We start from the raw sequence: 22,956 nt of genomic DNA, 5'->3' as shown, positions 1-22,956 counted from the left end.
TGTGACTTTCCAACAAGGGAATGTCCTTTATTGAAGCGAGGGACAGAATCTCTGCTCCCCTGGTGAAGCTGCCCGCTTCACTTAGAAAACCATCTCTCCCTTTCTGACATGCAGTAAGTCTCCAGAGAGGGACTGCTCTGCCCCGGACCCTGGCCCCCTCTTCTGACTGGGCCCAGGGCCTCTCCCCGTGCCCCAGCCACTCCACTGCTTCCCCCTGCCATTATGTTGCTGTCTATGTGACTTCATCCCTGCTGAAACCGTGAGCTGCTTAAGGTCAGGGATGCGTCTTCCTCCTCTCAAATTCCCAGTGTAACAAACCCTTAGTAACTGTTGAGTAAACACATGAATGAAGCTGGCTAGCCCAAGCCTTTGTGCAGAGTATGAAAGTAGAGTTCCGACCTGAAGAACACAGAGGCGCAGACACTGCCCACCTCAGATTCCAGAAACTTCTTCCCTCCTTCTTTTATGCCTCAGAGTGTGATCCTTTCTCAGCCACTCCCAGCAACGATATATCAGAAAGAGCTTGGGAGAGCCACCTTGATCTAGGGAGTAGGTGGGTACAGAGGAGCTGAGCTCCTTGCTTTGTGTCCAGGCTTCATTCTAGGAGGCTGTGAGCGGAGAGCCTAGTCCACGTCTCCCAGCAGCGAGGAAGAAAGGTGCGGCTTCACACTCGCACGCGATTATATTTGTTTCAGGCAGTTATGGCTAAGGGTGCTCACGGCTGGGAGAAAGAGCCAGAGGATGCCTCCTTTCCATGCAGTAGTGTGCGTATCCGCGTGACCTACGTGAGTGAATAGCAGGTTTCAGAAGTACGACGTAGAGGTGGCTGGGGAAGCTGGCACGGCCCTGAGCAGACACGGCGCAGGATGGCAAGGCAGAGGCTGAGGAAGGAAGGTCATCTCCCTGCAGCAGTATGACAAGGCGAAGGGTAAATGAGTGCATGGGGCTGCCCGGCCCAGCCCGGCCATGCCCTGTTCAACTTTCTGCCAAGTGTCTCCTCTGTGCCATCCCCTGGGGCTTGGAGGGAGGCCAGGGCTGCTGCAGCCAGGAAGGTGGGTCGTTTGCCCACTCGGCTCCTCTCCTTTACGGATCTGCACCCTATGGGCAGCATGGCTGGCTCAGGGTGGGGCAGAGCCTCCCAGAGGTCCTAGGTACCCACGGGGAGCCCGTGACTGCCCTTTCTCCTCTGTGTGCCCTCCCTGCTTACTCTTCACCCAAGGATTTCCTAAACTGTGTGCGAAGCAATACTTCAGAGGGAGGGTTGGTGGCCAGACAGACTCAAGGTTGAAGTTCCTCCTCTTGCACTTGGGCAAATTACTTGTTCTTTCTGGGCTCTTTTTTTTTTTTTTTTTTTCTTTTTTTCCTCATCTCTAAAATAAAGCTACAAATCCCTACATTGCAGTTTGCCATGATGATTAAAGCTGTGGTTCTCAACCCTGGCTGCACACCAGAATTCCCCCCGGGGGCCTTAAAATGCCCATGCCTGGGCTCCACTCAGATCAATTAAATCAGAGCCCTTGGAGGGTGGGCCCAGGGGTTAGTATTTCAAAGGTCCCCAGGTGATTCATAGGTGCACCAGGCTGTGATGGCGGAGTAGAGGTAATGTATATCACCTGAAAGACATAATGCCCCCCAGATATAATATGCCATTAATAAATGAGACCAATATCACTATTATTACGTGTTTATTATTGCTGCCCTTAATCTTCTGCCAAGAAAGAAAATGCGGTCGTGGGAAAGTGTGGTTATAAATCCAAGTGTAAGTAGCAGAGCACATGTAAGTGATGACCGCTAGCCTCCAGGCTGCTCAGTGCAGCGGTGAGAGTGACCAGCCGGTCAGCTGTGAAGACCCCGGTCCCTTAAAATGTGTGCATGTGCTCACTCAGCTCTCCGTGACGTGGCCCTCCATCCATCTTGGGTCTGTGCCAGTGTAAACATTTCCGGTTGAAACCCAGGGCCCTGATTTCCAGGTCCGACGGTCTCCCGGGAGGTGGCTGTCAACCTTTGCATCCCACATTACCTCCGTTCTGCAGTAAACAGATGAGTCATAGTTGGTCTTAGCAGGTCAACCGACAAGCAGTCCTGGGTTATCCTGTCTGGTGGCTTAGGCTCTTGAGACAATGCCCTTGGTGCCTATGAGGGAGTCATAAAGTTGGGCTTGACACTCTTTAAAGTTATCTTCGTTTGCTGATTGTTTGGCTAGAGGGACTGGTGTTGAGTTCTCTCTGGCTTCTCTGGGACCCGGCGATGGTAAGCATGATGATAAGCATCATTGGGGTGGAAGGAGGGCAAACAGCCCTTCGTTAGCTGAAGCAATGGGTCAAGCAGATTATCAGATAATTGGCATGGGCAACCCCCTAGCTCCACTTTGGATATCAGTTCCCTTCTTTTTTCTTTTTTTTTTTTTAATTTTTTTTTAACGTTTATTTATTTTTTGGGACAGAGAGAGACAGAGCATGAAGGGGGAGGGGCAGAGAGAGAGGAAGACACAGAATCGGAAGCAGGCTCCAGGCTCTGAGCCGTCAGCCCAGAGCCCGACGCGGGGCTCGAACTCACGGACGGCGAAATCGTGACCTGAGCCGAAGTGGGACGCCCAACCGACTGAGCCACCCAGGCACCCCTCTTTCTTCTAATCTAAATATGTTCTGGGTATTGTTTGCAGAGGGCAGCCTAAAAGTTACGGTTTCTACATATCCCATCCCTATCTGGGCGGTGTCGGGGAGTGGGTAGTAGCTTTAGTTTGAAGCCAAATATATAAATTCGTCTCCAATCTATCCATTACTTTGCTTCCAAACTGCCCAAGTCTGGGCCAGAATCATCAAAGATGAGGCATTTATGCCTCCTACCGGGATCCCCACATTCCCTCTTGCCTCACCGAACAGCCAGAATGATGCTTCCTAATCTCAGATCAGACCATTTCACTTCCCTGCTTGAAACCTGTCAGTGATTTCCCCGTCATTCTCTGGATCAAGCCTCACCTTCTGAGGTTCCTCCAAGCCTACACCAGAATCTGGCCACTGTCCACCTTGCCATCTCCTGTAGCTACAGGCAGGAGGAGACGGCTCCTCTCAGCTCCAGCCTCCTTTTCCTTCTAGATCTTGGAACCTGATGCTCCCACTCACCTGGAGCGCCTTCTCAGGTGTAGTTAACCCTTGAATCCTTCAGTTTTCAGTGTAAACTTCACTGCGTTAGGGAAGCTTTCTCTTTCTCCTTCCAGGTCGTGACACCCTCACACTCTGAGTTTCTGATGCTAACACTTCTCAGGCTTTGTTGTCGCCGCCTGTCTAACCATAATTTAAGTTCCATGAAGGAGGGACTATGTCCCACCTATGTCCCATCTCTCTCTATTCATAGCACCTGGTGGGTAGATGTATTTATTTATTTTTTTAATGTTTATTTTTGAGAGACAGAGAGACAGAGAGACAGAGCATGAGCGGGAGAGGAACAGAGAGAGAGGGAGACACAGAATCCGAAGCAGGCTCCAGGATCGAGCTGTCAGCACAGAGCCCGATGTGAGCTTGAACTCATGAACCATGAGATCATGACCTGAGCTGTAGTCGATCGCTCAACCAATTGAGCGATCCAGGCACCCCTGGTATATGTATTTAGAATGATCCCTGTAAGTACTTGCCAAAGGTAGATATTTGTGATCCTTTCAACACGTCGACTATCGAAATTACTCAGAGACATGTTATCTTTTCACACAGCAATCAAAGGGTCAGTAGCAACCTATTATGTCTAAGGGACAATGTAAGATATTTTTTAACAACTTTATTGAAATCTAATTAATATACAAAAAGCAAAACCAAACCACAATGATATATATCACCTTATACTAGTTTGCATGGCCACTGTAAAAAAAAAAAAAATAAACAAGATAAGTTTTGGGAAGGATGTGGAGAAACTGGGACTGTTGGTGGGAATGTAAAATGGTGCAGCCACTACGGAAAACAGTATGGACATTTCTCAAAACATCAAAAGCAGAACCACCATATGATCCATCAATCCCACTCTGGGTATATATCCTATTAGATAGTTTAGTTATGAGAAATACACATTTTATTGGTATGTGTTTTTTCTTTTTTCAAAAAATGTATTCGCCAGACTGTCAGTAAGTGAAGCCATCATTAACTACTTGAAAAACTGGGCGTTATAGCTGACAATCATTTAGTGCCTACAGTGTTCCAGGCACAAGAACCGTAAGAGGTAGATGCTGTTATGCCTCAGTTTTCTGAACGAGAAAACCGAGAATGAAGCAATTTGCCCAGTGCCATGGAGACCACATCTGAAACCCGAAGCTGCTCCTCCAGGGCGGGCACCCATCACACTGTCTCCCTGCGGAACTGCCTACCACCTTCCCAAGTTTAGGGTCTCATACATTTGTAGGAAAAAATCATGGGCTGAGGATGTGTAATAGATGTCATTCCAAGAGTTGGAGCCACTGCTAAGGCCTCAGAACATAAAAGGGTGGGGCTTGATTTCTTATCTGCTTGAATTATTTCTGAAGAGTTTGCTGTATTATCAGTGACTAAATAATAGTGGCCATGAGGAGATAGAAGGGTGTTTCATTACAGAAGGTGTGTGATCTTTCATTTCCTTTAAACGACCCAGAGCTCTGCGGCTCCCCACCTGTTTCGTGACCCAGAATTGGGCTGATCTGCAAGTGCTCTGTGACTGGGGGGTTGACAGAGCTACAAGCGCCCTCGGCAGGATCCGAGGAGGCCCACAGCGTCAGCTGTTTCCACGCCAGCCTCCCGGTCTGGAGAATTCACACACCGCCCTGCCTCTCCAGTTTGAGTCAAGAGCCCAGTGGGAATGTTGTTATAGTCCTTTCCACTTTAATTACATTTCCTGCAAGGGGCATCTGCTGGGCATTTTCTGGCTGTGCTGGTGCCTCTCGTATGGTTAGTGCCGATCTGCCACCTCTGGGCAGTTAGTCGCCAATTCGTTGTTGAAGGCGATGAGGTGCTCCGGCGGCTCAGCTGCCAACAATGTTGCAATTATTACTGTTTATTGGCTGGATGTCCTCTTCCCCATGCTTTGTAGGCCATGTGCTCCTGAGTTACTGGAGTCACATTGACTTCCACTAATAAAATCGCCTGCTCTAAGTCTGATGACAATTTCTGCCGTGATTAACACTTTCCCAGTGTCTTAAATCTGAGAAATAGATTATTCTACAACAAGGGGCTAACAAAATGCCATATATATATATATATATATATATATATATATATATACACACACACGTATACATATGTATATATACATATATATATACACACTTATACATATGTATACGTGTGTGTATATATATATGTGTGTATATATATACACACGTATACATATATATACGTATATATATATCTATATATCTATCTACATATATATATACGTATATATATATATATCTCCTCTTGATGATAGCACACTTTTACAAAGTGTCAGACATCTTATATGCACTTTCTCATTTATTCTTCTCAACATCCTTATGCATACTTACTGTTATTACGCTCATTGTATAGGTAGGAACACTGAACACACAGGGTTTGCTTGTCGGTTGGTTGGTTACTTTTTTAAACTGTGTTTTTAATTCCAGTCTTTTAAAACACTGTTTTAATGTTTATTCATTTTTGAGAGAGACAGAGACAGAGACAGAGTGAAAATAGGGGAGGGGCAGAGAGACAGGGAAACACCGAATCCTAAGCAGGCTCCAGGCTCTGAGCTGTCAGCACAGAGCCCAACGCGGGGTTGGAACCCATGAACCATGAGATCATGACCTGAGCCAAAGTCCAAACGCTTAACAGACTGAGCCACCCAGGCGCCCCACTGTTCGTTTTTAAGTAACAGTTAAATGACACATAACCAGTAAGTAGCAGAACCGGAATACATCGAGCAACCTGAAGAGCCAACACATTTGACCACTGTGCCATGCTATTCTGTCTTACTTCTCCCAGACTGTTTTTAACTTCAGTTGTTTTATCCATTATAGTGGTAGCCATGAATACTTGATTGCTTGTTTATTAAAAATATGGTCCTGGGGCTCAGTCGGTTAAGCATCCGGCTTCGGCTCGAGTCATGATCTCACGGTATGTGAGTTTGAACCCCGCGTCGGGATCTGTGCTGACAGCTTGGAGCCTGGAACCTACTTTGGATTCTGTGTCTCCCTCTCTCTCTGCCCCTCCCCTGCTTCCTCTCTCCTCTCTCTCTCTCTCTCTCTCTCTCTCTCTCTCTCTCTCTCAAAAATAAATAAACATTAAAAACATTTAAAAAATATGATCCTGAGAAATCAGGATATATTTTTCAGCATCATTCAATTTCTGTTCCACACATTCTTCCCTCACCCCCAGCACACACACACCTATGTCCGCATATACCCTCAAAAGTCTTCCAAGGTGATCTAGAAACTCTTACTTGTAAGCCTCTTTGGAAGTTACGGTGACTTTTTGAAAAGGGAGAAGTTGCTCTGATAAAATATGGAACCCCAGGGAAGGTATACACAAGGTCTAGAGAGCTGAACAGGTAGTGCTTGTCCCTTCAAATAGGTGAAAATAATGTCTGAAGCCTCTTAGGATTATTTCTTTTCCCCATGGAAACCACATGACATATTGGGTTGGATAAACATATTCTCTGCATCTCTTGGAGAAGAAGCAGTGTGGTGTTTCCCTTCTGTGACAATAACCAGGCAATTGTATGTAATATGACAAGCAGGGGACCTGGGCCAAGCCTCAGTCTCGCCCCTCACTCGCTAGTCTTGCAGCCTTGGGCACATAACGACCTGCTACAGCCTTGGTTTTTATTTCTTTAGCATGAGCCTGGCCGTACCTGTTCTCCCTCTAGACTCTTCAAAGTATCAGATAAATCAACCTGGGAAAGCTGCTAAGCATGGTGGCTGCCACACACGAGGCCCTCAGGAAACGTGAACTTGAACCCCAGCGTGTTCCTGACGCTCACTCCATACTCCGGGAAGTGTCTGAACACTCTTCCAGTAAGATGCGTTGTTAAAGGGAACACATCGCCGGGTCTCAGATCCCCAAACTTCCAGAGGTATAGCGGAAGTGAAGTTCCAGGCAGTCCACGTGGAACAGCCAAAAAACGAAGTGGAAAAATAAATGATTTGAAGACGTCCAGGGAAACAAAAAAAGCATTCTCTAAGAATCATTTTCTTATTTCTGGATTTCTTTCTTTCTTCCTGGATTGGGGATGGGGGGGGGGGTGGTGGAAAGGTTATTCTTTTTTCTTTTTCTTTTTTTAAGTTAATTTAATGTTTTTACAGTTGGACTGCGTAGGGTTAGAGGAGTGAGGATAATAGAGGTCAACAATCATTTGATAACTGGACAAAAGTGTAAATCATCGTAACTATTACAGAATAAAATCCACCCTCCCAGGGACAGAGACTATTGTGTGGACAGAACCCAGGGAAAACACTTTAACAGCACTGTTTGCCGAATAGAATTCCTGTAACTAAATCAAAAACATTATTTTCATGGGCGGTCTACCAGGACATAGAAATAATTTTGTTATGACAGGCTCAACTTCCTAGAGATGATTTTGTGAGAAGATTTGTGAATGATCATTTTGTCTTTTAAAGATCAATGTTGATGAATATAGTGAGGAGTCAACCATACTCTTCGAAACCTATGTTAGACTCAGACTCAACACCTACTTAATCTGTGTCTTTCTCCCCCCCAGAAAGGGGAACCTCTCCTATGTGTCTGTGATATTGTAATGAAGCAAAATCTCACTTTCTGGGCCGCTGCGTACTGGGTAGTATCGTCGGAGGAGCAGACTCCCTGACGTTTGGTCTTCCAGCCCTCTGCCATCTTCCTCCTCCTGGAGGCATTGAGACTCCTTCACTGCACCCATCTACAGAACCTCTGATCCCAATATTCTGGACTTCCAAAGAAGTAATTCTTATTGTCAGTGGCTCACAGTTCACTAGAAGAAGGTGAAAGATAATTTGGTAGCCCTGTGACTATTTAGCTTCTTGAGAAGCACTTATATTTATGAAATAAAGCAAGACTGGAGGAGGTGCTCTGTGACAGTGAAAGGGTCCAGGATCAATGATTTTAATTAGCGGGAGCAATGCTGACGGCTACTACAGACAGTCACTCCAGGCCACTATAATTTCCCCACGTAGATGTCATGGTAGATACTAAATTGTGGGTCAGGTGTCATTTTACCTTCAGGAAAAAGAAAAGAAAAGAGCATCTAAGATATCTCTGCTAGTATTCATTCATTCATTCATTCGTTCATGAAATATTAATTGAGTGTGTATCGGAGGGCAAAGGCCTGTGCCGGTTGCTATGGTGATCAGAGCCAGGGTCAGGGTCAGGCAAGGGAGGCAGTGGCCAGAAGCACAACATTTAAGGGGATGCCAAAAACGTAGGAATCAAGATAAATAACACCTTAATGAAATATATTTTAAAAACTCAAAATGAGGGGCGCCTGGGTGGCTCAGTCGGTTAAGCGGCCGACTTCAGCTCAGGTCACGATCTTGCGGTCCGTGAGTTCGAGCCCCGCGTCGGGCTCTGTGCTGACAGCTCAGAGCCTGGAGCCTGTTTCAGATTCTGTGTCTCCCTCTCTCTGACCCTCCCCTGTTCATGCTCTGTCTCTCCCTGTCTCAAAAATAAATAAAAACGTTAAAAAAAAAAAAACTCAAAATGAATGCAAAAATCTATGATGAACAAAATATCAAAATTTCCAATAACCACCGAATCAATGAACAGTGCTTGGCCATAGCAGACCCTCTGGCAAAAGAAAAAAAATCTGAAAGGAAAAGGGCGAATAAAAGGAAAAAGACTGATGCCATCTTTCTTGAAAATGTTGGTATTTTGTTAATGGAAAAATCATGGATTTTTTTCACTAATTCTTTTTTTTTAATGTCACATTAACAACATGATTTACTTTCACTGGGGTTTGGCTCCTTCCCCTAAATTTGACATCTGACACAAGTCCCTTGTCTTACACAGTCCCAGCCCTGGTGGGGAGATGAAGATCTTTGATCACTTTAAGAAGTGATAAATGCAAGAAGAAAGGTTACGGAGAAATGTCATAGGAGATGAGGAAGAACTTATTTCCACAGTAGGGGGATGGGGTCAGCGAGGGCTTTAGACAAGGCTGTGTTGAAACAAGACCTTACCATGCTCTGGCATGGTAAAGCATTAATAGAAAGAAGATCCCAGAAACCCATTCACACTTTAAAGTAAAGAAGGAAGCATTACTGGGTCAGAATCAGAGAAGGGAATCCACAGGCTATAAATGGAGAAAGTGTGCCAGGGATAGATGAAAAGTGTGTGTTTATACAGTGCAGAGCATGTCTGGGAGTCCTTCCTGTGGCCAAGGGGCCTTGTGGGGATCGATTCATTTTACAACACCTTTATATAAACAAGACCCTGTTTTCTAACTCCGTGGATGAAGACAGAAGCCAGTGTGTGGAAAGAAGTGAATAAATCGTGCCTGTGAGTGGGGAAGGAGATGCCTTGCACCTCAAAGGTGCGTTCATTCACCAAGTGAATTCTTGCCTCAAGGGCGGGTTTCAGACACAGCAAGAGGCTTCTGTTGTCAAGATGTGGTGAGGGGCCACACCAACGACAAAATTCCTGATGTGAAAAATCAAACTTTTATAAGCCACAGTTACACAAACACAGAGAAGAAAGCGTGAATTCAGAGTCTTCTAAAAATTCATATCCAACGTGGAATCAGGGCTCTCGGCTAGGGGGTTTGATTTCAAATTCTGCGATTCATCCAGAGTCCACCATCCTTTGTTTACTACTAACCGCCTTCATTTGATCAGGTTCAGAAACAGAGATTTCAGGACATTGTTTTGACCCAGTTCTCTGAATGAGCTGAGTCACCTGTGAACCTATACCGACCCAGCCCGGAAGGGGCAGACTGCTGGCAGAGAGAAGGTGCAGTAGGCACTCAGTATGCAGAGTGAAAGGGAGTGTGGAAAATAATTAGTAGAGATCACCTGATGCACAAAAAGTCATCTAACCTGGACTGTTTTAGGGCAAACAGTGGTATGGTTACTATAAGCAGTTGAAGTAATAAATGAATAACACAAACCTACAGATTGTAGTTTTCTAAAGTTAGTTCACAGTCATGTCATATTTAATTGGGAGGGGGAGAATGAAGCCACCTGAAAATGATATCTATGGTATTTGATGCCCCCCCCAAAGATGTTCACATTCCTTTTCCAGGAGGGGCCATAGCTTTTGCCTTCACCTGGATAGATTTAACACCCATATCATGAAAGCTTTTACCTCACCCAGAGGCTCTACATTCTCAGAAAACCAAACGATCAAGTGACCAGACCAGAAAAACAATCTGTTCTAAGAATGAAATAGTTGTGGCCTAAAGGTTATTTATTTTGCTTTCAACAATGATAAGAAACAGGTTTTCAAAGATTCCAAGGACATGAGCATTGAAAGAGAATGTGGACATCGCTTAGTCCATGGCTTTCCCCTAACCCCAATGGAAGCCAGCTTAAAAAGAAAGAAAAATCTGTGAAGAAAAAAAATCCTCGAGGAAAGAGAAGTCTAGAAAGTTTAGATGATTTGCTCAAAGTCACACCTACATAACGGACGGGTTTGGAATACAGCTCCTGACTCCAGCCTCCTGGTTTTTCCTGCTGTGCCTACAGGATTTGGTGACACCAAATCCAAATGGAGATATTTCCCATTGTAGTGTGTGTGTGCCCACATGTTCATGGTCTTGCCCTATTTGACTAAGTACGGCCAGTGCTTCCCAACTTTTTTCATAACAGGACACACACGCAGTGTCCGTGAAGCACACTGGGTTAACACCCAGAGGCCTAGGGGCTTGGGTGTTTTGAGCCCGGCCCAGATACTCTGAGGGGTGAGAGGAATCCCTCTCTCCATACATCACTGTGGGGACACAGGTTGGGAAACTCTAGGCTCTTCAGCCCAGCTCACTACTCCTCCAGAGAAAATTAGGAGAGGAAAAGACTTTGACCTGATCATGTGCTAATTATGCCATCAGTGCCATTTTCTAGCACTTTTTCAGTAGCAAGATCTAGGCATGTGGGACAGGGCTGTGTGCTCAGCAAAGTCAGCAGAGTCTTATTGTATTAAGGCATGTAGTCATATTATTTCCACTCCACACAATTTTCTTAGCACCAATTTGGCCCATTGCCAACTCGAAAGGCGGTGGTGAACATGGAAGGGAATGAGGTCATGAAATAAGTGTCTGATCAATGCTGCCAAAGACAGATGAACCAGGTGACAGATCAATCAGAGCGTGGGGAGGCTTCATAAAGAAGGGACATCTGGACCGTCTCTTGGAAAATGAATAGTGTTTCAACAAGCAGAGAAATTAAGAAGAGCCGTTCAGCTGAAAGCAACAGACTGGACAGAGAATTTCCCCATGAGTGGGAAGATTCAAGCCTTGTTAAGGGAAAGGTTTGCTTTGTATTTTGCAAAGGAACAGCAGCCATTAGGAGGCATACTGAACAGACAGGGCAAGCCAAGATTATGGAATGCTTATAGTGCTATACCAGGGAGACTAGATTTTCTCTTATATTCGTTCCTAAGACAAGGTATTAGGCATTCATTGGATGCTAGGCACTGCGGTACATGTTGGGAATACAAATGCAAAATTACAGTCTTAGAAGTAAGAGAGAGATGTAAAGAAATAAACTGTTATAGGTACTAGGACTGAAATCTATATTAGAAATAACAGATAAAATTAGGGGTGGTCAACCCTATCTGGAGCTTAGGGTCACCTCCAGGGACAAGGTGGGAGGGGACATTGAAGTTTAAGGTTGACGATTTAAGAAACAGAATAGCTGGGCCAGGAACATGATTAGAGCTGCCTTTTAGCAAGATTAGCCTCACCGGGTCAGATGGGACGGTTTGGTGAGAGAAACAGTTGGAGATAAGGACCCTGGTTGGGAGGTCATTGCATGTTCTGTGAGAGAGACAATGAGGGTAACAGACGTCAGTGATGGGAAGACATCAGTGGCTTTGGCTGGTCCCAGTGTCAAAATAGATCATGCACGGCAAGCCGCTACCTGTAGTAATATCAGATTCACACAATTAACCTATGAGACCAAAGTTTGGTCTGTTTCTCCACCAGCTATGCAAGAGTACCACCGAAGTCTGATTTCATCAGGGACTCCGACTCATAACACTTTCCCCATTGCTGTAATGATGGACTGTCATTTATCTACTCAATCCCACATAAATGAGTGTTCTTTCTAAATATACCCCTTTTAAGCCCATCTCCTGACATTTTAACTGCGAACCTTTACCTAGCTCTCCACTTCTTGCTTCCAAAGTAAATAAATCTTTCCAAATAAGATTTATGGGATACAGGGTGTGATCTTCAAATATTTTAAGATTTAACCATGAGGCTGATACATTTTTCTGTGTAAACGAAACAAGCCTTTCTACCTCTGACTCCCAGGAATTTGCTATGCATTATGATAAAAAATCCAATAAATCTCTCAGCAACCCTCTATGCACCCCCATTACAATGTTATAGCTCAGAAATGAGTGTAGAGAGATACTTCAAGAAATGACTTGGAAAGCAGAGCTCAGGGTAGAAGTGAGAGAAGCTTGGAGAAGCTGCTGAGAGTGTGGACTTAGGAACAGCATTTTTCCTCCTTTATGTGTGAGAAGAAGGTCCCTTCATGGGAAGGTGAGCATACAGGCTGTATTGGAATCAGTGAGAGTGATTTGTGCCTAAAATGGTGCAATTTGCACCTAGTAGTCACTCAATAAATATTTATGGGAGCAAATTTCAGTGGGGCAGGTTTCAGATGAATATGGGAAAAGACTTTTCAACAGTTAGAGCTGTTCAACCAGGGTGATTAAAGAAGCAAATGAGCTCTCTAACCATCTTTTCCTGCAACGTCTCCTCCTCCTCCTCCTTCATTAGCAACAACAACATCACGATTACAATTACCACTGCATGGGAAAGACCCTACTGGAACTATAGGGGATGCAAATTCTCAACCGCCAAGGAAATGATAATTTACTGGGAGATGGGAGTGGGGGAGGGGAGGGACAAAAGGCCACAGAACTGGAGATAATAATAGAAATCACAACACAACACAGCGATTTCTGCTCATTTTATGACAGAGGGTCCAAAGGAAGAACGATTCCATTTGATTGAGAATCAGGAGACAAGTTTTTGGAGAAGGATGAGCAGAGTAGTATTTTAATCAAATACAGAATGGATGAGTAAAGAGAAACACAGTCCTCAGTGACATTTTGGCTGGGGCATCGGGTACAGGTAGTACAAAGGTGGCCGGGATTGAACAACAAGGTTTATTAGGGGCTCAAGTGAGGAGTGGTAGTTTTTTAAGGTTCTGTTACAATAAAATGATAGTATTTAAACTGTATTTGGAAAAAATAAAAATCAACTGTATTTGGGGAGACTCATCTGGCAGAAGTGAAAATAAAAGATTATAGGAAAAAGAGAAAAGAGGCGGGGAACCAAGTTGACAGACGATAGTTTGGAAGTCACTATGGATGGAGGAGAGAGACCAGGTCTGAGAGAAATCATGGAGCATGAGACTGACACTATAATGGCCCTGAGGTCCTGAGTCTGGACAACTTTGAGTAAACTAGTTCTAGTGATGGAAACGGAGCACAGAAAGGAGCAACACAGAAAAAAAGAAAGGATAAAAAAAGAGAGGAACGTGCAGAATTGTTCCTTTGGAGATGCGTTGAAATGTGCACGTGCCATGCCTTTTCACGTGTGAAAAGTAAGCGAACCACTGGTTTAAGGGATTAGAGCCTGTGAATTTCTTTGAAAAGAGTCAAAGATTGTTGAGTAAACACGTGAGAAACAATCTGACCTAACCGTAGGCCTTCGTCAGCTGTTCGTTCAGATCTAAGGGCTCTGCGTGTTCTGTTTGTCCGTCTAGCAATTACTTGCAAGTACCTGAACTTCCATTTCTTTACACACATGTACATGCATCAGTTGAGTTTTACAAAAGCAGCCTGGCCTGGGATTTAATTTAATGTGGATCCGTCTCTAACTAACAGGGGCAAATTATGAATAACAGAAGTATGGACTGTGGAGTCCATCCTTGGTTTGAAGCCTGGTGTCCCCACTTAGTAGCTGCGAGAAAATGAGTCAGTTGCCTAACCTTCCTGTGCCTCGGTTTCCTCACCTCTAAAAAAGAAGATGAGAGCACCCCCCTCCGAAGATGGGAGGCGGGATGGGAAGGGACGGTGGCTGCCAGGTGTCAGGTTGACACTGGCAGTAGGAGGTGCTCCATGAAGAAGGATTCTGTCCTGCCTCCCAGCCACCCCCAGAACCCAGATCAATATCGGGCTGTAAGTCACGAGGGGGATGTGAAAGCTGCCAGTAAGCCAGGCTTGCCCAAATTGCTTACCAAGAGGAAAAGGAACTTTTACTATAGGCATGACTTTAAGGAGAAACATTATTTTTCTTTCAGCTAATACAAATGTATTCAGCATGTGAAATATTTGCTAATTATCCTCTCACTATTGTTTTAAAAAATTCAAGCAACTAAAGACCAGAAATTGAGAATATAGACTTCTGCTGACCCTGCTAGCTCAGCCACACTGCTTATCCTGTGTGGTTTCCGCTCAGAGATTAACTGTAAGGATTTCACTATATTTCACACTTTCCCATTTAAAGTGCTGTGTGTCTAAGCTAGTGCACTTAACATAGCTATTTCCTGTTTGGATTTCCATTTCTAGTTAAATGCCATATAAGATATTGCGCTATTCCCTGTGTGAGCTGTGTAATCAATAGTTACAATTTTTGCTGTATAAATTTATGAAATGAGTGACCCACAAAGGCATCTGCTTCTAACCAGTTGTGTGACCTTAGAAAATTTACTTGTTTTCCTTGGTCTCATGTCTTCAGCTGAGAAGATATTGTCCCTTTGTTATGAAAATTAATTGTTGGGAGGATTGAAATATGTACATGAATTTTCTAGTTCACTTCTGAATTATTATTCTGGCACGTTTTGAATGTGCCAGAAATATTCTAAGTGCTTTCTGCACCCGAACTCACTTCATCTTCTCAAGGACCTTATGAGCTAGGGGCTATGACTAGCCTCGGTTTAGAGAAGAGGAAACTGAGGCGTAAGGAGGTTAAGAAATTTGCATAAGGTCACTTACAAGTAAAGGGGGTTCAAGTCCAGGTAACTGGTTCCAGAGGTTGGATTCATATGTTGTATGGCTTTTGTCAAATTTAAGTTCATGACAACATTTGCGGATGATTCCATATACCTTTGATCCATATATTTTTGTGAAAGAAGGCAATCTCTTTCAGTAGGGTCAAAGTGCTGATAGAAGTTTACATTTTCTTTCCATTTGTGTCTTTTCCCAGGTAATACCGCTAGACCCAAATCAAGTCAGTAAATGGCTGCCCAGCCCTGTCTCCCTACTTTACTAAATGTGCTCTTCATTTAACCAAGGCATCAGAGAAAAACAAAATCTGTCTTTTGAGTATTAAATGAATTGCTTTTCATTGCCACCTGAAGGAGCTCGCAAACCTTCTGCTTCTTGGATTCTGGATGCATAAGGAAGGTATGCCTTTCGATATTGCTGATCAGATTCCAGTCCCTCCCATTGACATATTGACTCTGTGTTTCAATATGTGTATCATCTCATTGTCCACTGTGGGCTTTCTCTAACATGTGGACCTGAATGTAGAAAATCCAGAAGGATCCCTCGATTTTCACACACACACACACACACACACACACACACACACACACACACACAGAGTCTTTACATGTACTTTATTGTAATTCATATGTACTTTATGCCCTTTACTTAAATAGAGGAGTTTACATCATACCAGTGCAAACAAATAAAACAGTTAAAAATGATATGACATAAACATTTTTTCCATCAACTGAGATCTACTACCTGGTAGCTCAACACTCTACCCCCATCCTCATTAGCAAAAAGTATTACAGTTTCATTGTTTTGTATAGTCCTCTCTTCGTTCTATTTTTTCCTTCCATAACTTTCCTGGGGCCTAACCTTCCTGCTCAACTCTTCACATCAGGCTGGTTCATCAAGATAGGAGAAATTCTGAAGCCAGCTGCGGAGATAGTGCATTTTCTCCCTATTCGTTTACATTTTCTCCCTGTTGTCCACAACTCAAGGGAAGAACACATGTCTGTGAACAGCCCACCTTGACAATTAGGTGGCAAGTGCTAACATCCCTAAATCTCCTTCTTACCACTCCAGGCAGCAACCTCTTGTCCTACATTTGGAAACCCTGGGGGCAAGATTCAACTAGCTACATGATACCCCAGCCAAGAGATTTCCTGCTTCTAATCCCCCCTTCCCCCCACTCCCATCCCAAGGCCAGTGGCTGGAGGGAAAGAGATAGGATGAGAGATAGGGGAGGCACTTACCCTGGAGGTTCTCAGCACCTTGGGGTGGGAAAGGAAGGGTGCTGATGGACGACGAATGGGCAGAGTAGAGAGGGCATCACTGGAGGCGAATCAGAGAAGGGATCGTGGCAGAGAGAGGCCTGGAAACTTCTCTTGGCTGTGAGGCCTACAAGAATAAGAGATGGAGAATCAGGTCCAGCTCTCCTGGATGATCAACCCTGTTTTATCCTTTGCTAACCCGCAGCGAGCTGACATATTTCTCTCCTCTCTTCCATTTCTGCTACCTTGTGGTCAGCATTTCCAATTAATATTTATTTAACACCAAGCGTGGGGTAGATATCTGGAGAAGAGATTAAGAAGAAAAGCTGGACCCTACCCTGGAAAACTTCTGGTGTCTTTCCCGGAGAAGCATGCTGATTCTTTGGGAGTCGCTGTGCTGGGCTGCTTGAAAACAAGTACAAAACCCATTTAGCTCAGATTCAGTCCCAACTACCTTTCAACCAGGCGAATAAAGAACACGCTAGGAATTGATGAAATTGCCAATTCTGCCAGGTACGTGGACTTTGGCACACAATGGAAATCTACTGGTGACAGTTAAAAATGCCTCAAGAAGGTATGCACTTGCTGAGGGGAAAGCCGTTCGGCCCCGTGAGCGCAGCCAGCCTCTGGGGGAGTTTGGGTGCAAGACAAAGGTGGGTAGCTGCTGTGAAGGCTTCCAGCAACACGGGACTCGGTGCCGTCAGCCAGTTTCTCCTCATGGAAACCATTTTGCCATCAAAGAAAAATTACATTTTGCCCTCCTTTCACGATGTGGACTTCTGCTAAATTAAATGCACGAAAAGGCTCAGAGCCAACACCTATGAAGGAGCAATCTCAGACTCCTCTGGTTTCTGCTGATCTGTGCTTCCCTGAAAACAGACAGCGGGTGATGGAAAATGGGGGAAAAGTTTTAACGTTCCTGCTAAAAGGAAAAACACGTTTTCTTTCTTTATGTTGGCCAGCCGCACCTGGCAAGGCAAAGACCAGCTGGGTGAAAAGTCACTTGTGCAAAATCTAGCTGAGATGTCAGTTGAGTGCGGCAAACGGTGACTTGGAAAGAAAGAAAGAAACAAACAAAACCAGGGGAAGGAGCCACCAGCTTAAAGTACAGTGCATCTCTGGTGTCAGGGTATATACATATATTCAACTTTTTGTTTGAGTTGACAAGAAATAGGCCACCCACCTCCAGAGAAATGTTCTCAAAAAAATATATCCCCAAGTACACAATTTTACTTTATGCGATATTAATGCCTGGCACACAATGTGAGAAAACTTAAAGTAGTGAAATCCATTCTTCATAAAGGAGAACATATTTGGTCCCGAATCTTCAATGTGATACCTGTCCTGTGTCAAGATGAGTAGGGGAGATGAGAGGTGAGAGGAGATGGGGACAGCTAATAATTCCTGTGCATCTTATCTCTGATTTGGCCAGGAAGGAATTTATATATCTCCTTTGCTTGATCCTGGGACATGTGTCCTCAGGTGGGAGAAAGAAGTCTGGTTGTGGGGAAAGGAGGAAATTCTGTGCTTAACTTTTCCACATGGCTTTATTCAAATATTGTTTAACTTTGTTGGAAACAACTAGAAACGCAGATGCTTTCTTACAGACTCTGGCTGTCACATGTCTTGAGATTGAGGTGAAGGAAGGGGAAATGTTTCTACCTGCTCTCAGATGAGTTTGGTGGCACCACAGAGTCACTGCCCCATCTCCCAGGCCCACCGGAGATGTACTGGGAGTCTGTATATAGCATTAATGAAGGCTGCAAAAGTTTTCCCTAACGTTCAGTTCCTTAGTCAACTTCTGGGCCCCTTTAAACTGTGAACAAGACGACCCTTGTTCTGAAAATCTATCGCCTCTTGCCAACACACACACATATACAAAAACATGACTGTTGGGCAAATAAATCTTTCCAGAGAAAATAGATTCCTTTCCAATTCAGTCAACTGTACTGAGCTGGAAAGGGAGAAATGTTATTTTTCCAGGACGAAGAGAAAACAAGACCTCTCCTGTTTACCCTGTCTAGCCCCTTTCAAAAGAAGGTCAGTTTAATGCCTTCGTAAAAAAAAAAAAAAAAAAAAAAAAAAAAAAAAAAAAAAAGCTCAAGTGTTGTTTATCAGAACAACAGTTTATTGGTCCCTTTCAGGCTGGGAATCACAAATTGGAACTCTGTGCCTTTTCTCTTTGAGCTAAGCTGCACATGGCAGGATTGCATTCCCTGCTGCTCTGGAGATACCAAGTGTTGGGAATGGGAAAGACAGAGGATGGGGACAGAGTCTGGTGATGTGAGATTCTTTGCTGTTGGCCAGCCTATCGCCGGTGAGCCACCCAAATCACTGAGAATGAAATAATGAGTTTACGAAAGGATCTCCACCTCATTCAAGGCCACACGCATATTCCGTGCTTACTTTTACCTATGTTCTCCATAATCCGTGGACCTGAATCAGCCCCTAGGGGAGTGAGAAAACACGCAGTAATGAAGCGTCTGGCTGAGGAGCATGGATGGAATTTAAATGGGACACAATGCGATGTATCCCCTGGCCTGTTGTTCAGAGCTTCCTGGAGTAAGTCTCAAGGAAGTCCCAACCGTGGCTACATTAACTTGAGACGGAATATTCCAGTTTTCAAGCCACTTAACATGAAAATAGATAGAGCATGTAGCAGATAGTGGTTGCCTCGTAAAAGTTTGGTGAATCAAGCCAAATGCATTTTTTAAAATGATAGATCTGGAAAACTAAACTCAAAAAGAACGTTGCCACAGTGTGGATGAACCTTGAGGACGTTCCGCTGAGTGAGATAAGCCAGTCAGAAGAAGACAGATAGTGTTTGATTCCATTTATATGAGGTATCCGGAGCAGGCTAACTCCTAGAAACAGAGAGTAGAGTGGTGGTTGTCTGTTGGCTGGGGGGGTGGGAGGTGGGGAAGGGCGTTTTCATTGAATGTGGGCAGAGTTTTGTATTTACAACACAAGAAAATTCTGGAGATTTGTTTCATAATAATGCGAATATGCTTAACACTACTGAACAGTACGCTTCAAAGTGGTTAAGATAGGAAACTTCATGTTATGTGTTTTTACCACAAGTTAAAAAAAAAAAGTTCTCGACATAATTATTTCAAAAACAAGAGAATCATAGACTTAAAATGGATCTGAGAGAAGTCACCCGGTCACACTCTCACCCAAAGCAGGGTATTCCATTAGATACTGCAGGGAAAGGTAGTAATTTCATACATTTTCATGTTTCAAGTATTGTTAATACTTGTCTTATCCAGTTTGTGGTTCCCGTAAGTTTATGTAATATGTATTTCTTTCCTCTCTGTCTCATTCCAAACTAATTCCAAACAGAACAAATGGTCTGCTTGATTGCACTGGAACGTGAGTGAGCCCCACATGGAAAACTTTGCCTCCCTCCTTCCCATTGGTTTAATGGCTACTGTGGTTTGGATCTTCCTAGGTCTGGGAGGGAATAAGATCTCTTTTAGAATTAATATTCTGAACCTCGAGGAGGAGAGTCAGAAAATCCTCAGCCCCTCAAAGTGCAGCCAAAACTGCTCTGTGGGCTGGTTCAAGAGATCCTTCCAAGGCCATGTAGCCGCCAGGAGGGAAAGGGGGGAGATTTGCAAAGACCACTTGCCAGAAGTTCTATAAACTTTTTTTTAACGTTTATTTATTTTTGAGAGAGACAGAATGTGAGCGGGGGGGGGGGGGGGGGCAGGGAGAGAGGGAGGCAGAATCCAAAGCAGGTTCCAGGCTCGGAGCTGGCAGCACAGAGCCCGACGCAGGGCTCTAACTCATGAACTGTGAGATCATGACCTGAGCCAAAGTCAGACTCTTAACCAACTGAGCCACCCAGGCACTCCCTCTTGCCAGAAGTTCAAACTACCTAATGAGTGTTCCAAAGAATCTCCATTTCTAATGGCTGAGGTGGGGGAGAAATGCCATGCTGTTTGTTAGACAAACTCTTACTATCTGAGAACCATACAGAGGAACTTGGTGATTTTTAAGAGAATGTTTAAATAATGCAGGATTTAAACATTGGATGTAGACCCATTTAACGAAGTAACCACTAGTCACATGTGATTTTTAAGCACTTGAGGTGTGGCTCATCAGAACTGAGGTTATGTTTCATGTATAAAGTACACACCAGATATTGAAAACAATACAAAAACAAAAATGTACAATATCTTATTAATAACATTCATACTGGTTACATGTTGAAATTGTATTTTGCATATATTGGGCTAAAGTGTATTTATTTTTTTTATTATTTTTTTAACATTTATTTATTTTTGAGACAGAGAGAGACACAGCATGAACAGGGGAGGGGCAGAGAGAGAGGGAGAACAGAATCGGAAGCAGGCTCCAGGCTCCGAGCCATCAGCCCAGAGCCCGACGCGGGGCTCGAACTCATGGACCGTGAGATCGTGACCTGAGCTGAAGTCGGACGCTTAACCGACTGAGCCACCCAGGCGCCCCTAAAGTGTATTATTAATACCAATTTGGCCTGTTTCTTTTTACTTTCTCAGTATGGCTACTAAAAATTTTAAACATCCTATATGGCTTGCCTTGTACTCCTATCGGACAGTGTTGATGTAGACTATTCTGTGACATTTAGAATTATTGAAGATAAGGGTCTACAATGGTATAGAAAAAATAATAATTAATAATAGCCTTTATGACACATTTATTATGTGTCTGACACTTGATTTATATGATTTTATTTAACCCTAATAACATTACAAAAAGGTAATTTTTATTAGTTACATTTATTGAAAGGCTAAATATCTTCCCCCAAGTTGCATGGCTCTCTAGTGGCAGAGCTGGTATTTAAATTCAGGTTTTCTGGCACCAAAACACATGAGCTTTTCAGTCTGACATGATGTCTTTTAACCATTCTTTACCTCACTTAAAATAATATGCCCAAGAGATGCCTGGGTGGCTAAGTGGGTTGAGCGGCTGACTCTTGATTTTGGTTCAAGTCATGATCTCATGGTCTGTGAGACTGAGGCCGGCATTGGGCTCTGCACTGGGTGTGGAGCCTGCTTAGGATTCTCTTTCCCACCCTCTGCCCATCCCCCCCCCTCAAAATAAATAAATAAACATAAAAAAATATATGCCCAAGAATGTTGACATTCGGTGACTTAGAAAAAGTAGGGATCTCTTCCCACTCAGTTCCTAACAATAGCTTAAACGTTTTGATGATCTTAAAAATCAGTGTCATCTATTCATTCTTTTATTTTTGAGAAGGTGGGAGTAGAAACGTTGGTCCTTATCAACAAAAAACTAACAGCATTTAAGTTGGAGAAAATTACAAAATAAAATTCAGTCTTTCCTAAACAGAGAAGAAAAAGGGAACTTACCTGATTGGAGAGAAGATAATATCGATGGAGTGTCTACTATTCTCCTCAGGCATCCCCTGAGTTCATAATTCTTAACAGATCCAAATTGGAAAACATCATCTTTACCCCCAGACCAGCTCTTCCTCCTTCTTCATTCTGTACCTTGGGTAATGTCACCTGAATCTACCCAGTCAATTAAGCCAGAATCTTTGTTGTTTTCTCTACTCCCATTTCCTTACCCTCCTCTCAATCTTGCCAGCTCATAGGACATGGGTGTTCGTACTTTGCTTGAGTAGTACAGATTGTGCTTTCCAATCACTGTGTTGGTCCTTACTCTCGCCAGCAGGACCTAGGTCCATATCCAGCTCACACAGAGTGTAGTTCAGCTTTTGAAACCTTTGCAGTCAACTGGGTATAAAATTATAGCTCATTGTTATGTCAGTTTGCTGAGTTATTTATGATGTGTTAGCTTTCTGAGTGTATCTCTCTGTAAGTTGCCTGTTGACCTACTTTGCCCATTTTTCTATTGAGGTCACTGTCTTTTTCCTGTTGATTTGTTTATTAGATTTCTTATTTGATTTATGTTCTATATTCTAGATGGGAATCTCTCATCCAGTTGACACATTGTAAAGGCTCTTCTCCCATTTTGAAGTATGTTTCTAACATTATCCATGTTCCCTTCGCATAACATAAATCCTTAACTTTGATGTACTCTCTAATCAACTTTATCCCATGTTTTTTGGAAGCTTTTGTTTAAAAAGTCCTTCACTGCCTCAACATCAGATGCATTTTAAAATAAATTTATCATGGATCTCAAAGATCCATGGAATTTTGTTGCAACTACAACAAATATGGGGAGAGTTGATATCTTTACGATTTTAAGTCCTTTGGGTCAAGAACAAGGAATGCTACTCATTCACTTGTTTTTGTTTTTGTTTTTGTTTTCTATGTCCTTTATTAGAACTCTTACGTTTTCTCAAAGAGGACTTATATAATCTTGGTTACGTTAATTACCCAACATTTTTCAGTTGTTGATATGTGAACGGTATCTTGCCTTTTTAAAATAACATTTTAAAGCTGTTTGCTGTTGGAAATGCTCTCATAATTTCATCACATACCCATCAAGTTCTTATAATTTACCTGTTGATTCTACTGGTTCTTTTCAGTAGGTAAGTATAGCACCTGAAAAAACTGATAATTTTCTTTCTTTCCAATTCCTTTATT

The 22,956-nt window shown here is 43.4% G+C and overlaps 1 long non-coding RNA gene across 8 annotated transcripts; it reads right to left on the bottom strand.

The window, feature by feature from the left end:
* Positions 1-1,668: 1,668 nt before the first annotated feature.
* Positions 1,669-22,181, bottom strand: LOC102900805. 8 transcript variants are annotated; one of them, XR_006594941.1, is made up of 6 exons: positions 21,754-22,181; positions 16,734-16,798; positions 16,379-16,523; positions 7,743-7,935; positions 6,823-7,035; positions 1,669-2,027 (listed from the first exon to the last, which is right to left on the bottom strand). It is a non-coding gene; the product is annotated as an uncharacterized LOC102900805 (long non-coding RNA). The 8 variants fall into 8 exon arrangements; XR_006594935.1 differs by lacking the exon at positions 16,734-16,798 and having other exon boundaries at positions 6,823-7,189; positions 21,754-22,175; XR_002741179.2 differs by lacking the exon at positions 16,734-16,798 and having other exon boundaries at positions 21,754-22,152.
* Between the last annotated feature and the right edge of the window lie 775 nt (positions 22,182-22,956).

Source organism: Felis catus, chromosome A1 (assembly GCF_018350175.1).
Source record: "Felis catus isolate Fca126 chromosome A1, F.catus_Fca126_mat1.0, whole genome shotgun sequence".
Taxonomy (NCBI): Eukaryota; Metazoa; Chordata; class Mammalia; order Carnivora; family Felidae; genus Felis; species Felis catus.
Note: the sequence above shows the minus strand (reverse complement) of the source record. Positions and strands in the feature narration are given on the sequence as shown.